Source organism: Suricata suricatta, chromosome 5 (genome assembly GCF_006229205.1).
Source record: "Suricata suricatta isolate VVHF042 chromosome 5, meerkat_22Aug2017_6uvM2_HiC, whole genome shotgun sequence".
Classification (NCBI taxonomy): Eukaryota; Metazoa; Chordata; class Mammalia; order Carnivora; family Herpestidae; genus Suricata; species Suricata suricatta.
This window is the reverse complement of record NC_043704.1, coordinates 1,969,817-1,970,587: the sequence shown is the minus strand read 5'-3', so window position 1 is coordinate 1,970,587 and position 771 is coordinate 1,969,817. Positions and strand designations below refer to the sequence as shown.

Sequence of the window (771 nt, the reverse complement as noted above, 5' to 3'; positions counted from 1 at the left end):
GCCCCGCGTTCGCACAGGGGCCACACGCGTGGCTGCTGGGTGTCGCCGCGCGGCGGGGCGGGAGCGGGTGCCGGGAGCTCAGCCCGGGGCCGCCCAGCCTTCCCTTGGTTAACACCCGGCCACCCCGGTGAGTCTGTGCATGGGGTGTTGGACTCGATGCGTCTTCTCTTTGCTTCTAAAACGCTTCAACGAGAAAATCCCACCGAACGGAGCTCCGCCAGGCGGGTGAGCCCTGCAGCACATGCTGGGAGCAGGGTGGATAAAAGCAGAAGAAAGTGCCTTTCTGGAGAAGAATCCAGAATGGGGAGCAGCAGAAAGGCGGGCGGGGGAAGCAGGGTGTCTAGAGCCCCTCACTCGGCGCTGGGGGCTGCCTAGAGGGACTCCACACTTGGGGGTTGCTTAATTGAGGTGAAATTCGCAGAACCTTAAGTTCTCGGGGCGCCCGGGGGGCTCAGTCGGTTGAGCGTCCGACTTCGGCTCAGGTCACGATCTCACTATTCATGAGTTCGAGCCCCGCGTCGGCCTCTGTTGTTGCTCAGAGCCTGGAACCTGCTTCAGGTTCTGTGTCGCTCTCTGTCCCTCCCCCACTCGCACTCTGTCTCTAAAATAACATTAAAAAGACAAACTTAAAAATGTACGTTCTCTGTGTCATGCAGTCGCCGCCCCGTGCACCCCCCTCCCCCAGCAGTCCGCGGCTGGCCTCCCTGGGCCCCTGTGTGGGCACGGGTCACCTCCACGGAAGCCTACGGTCCGGCCCGTGTGTGGCCCGTT

General features: G+C 62.3%; 1 protein-coding gene across 1 annotated transcript in view; it reads left to right on the top strand.

The window, feature by feature from the left end:
* The window catches only part of CBS (cystathionine beta-synthase), a 17,298-nt gene extending 16,787 nt beyond the window's left edge, over positions 1-511 (top strand). Inside the window, exon 17 of the mRNA XM_029938839.1 lies at positions 1-511. The gene's annotated coding sequence lies outside the window, so the exon portion shown is untranslated.
* Positions 512-771: the final 260 nt, after the last annotated feature.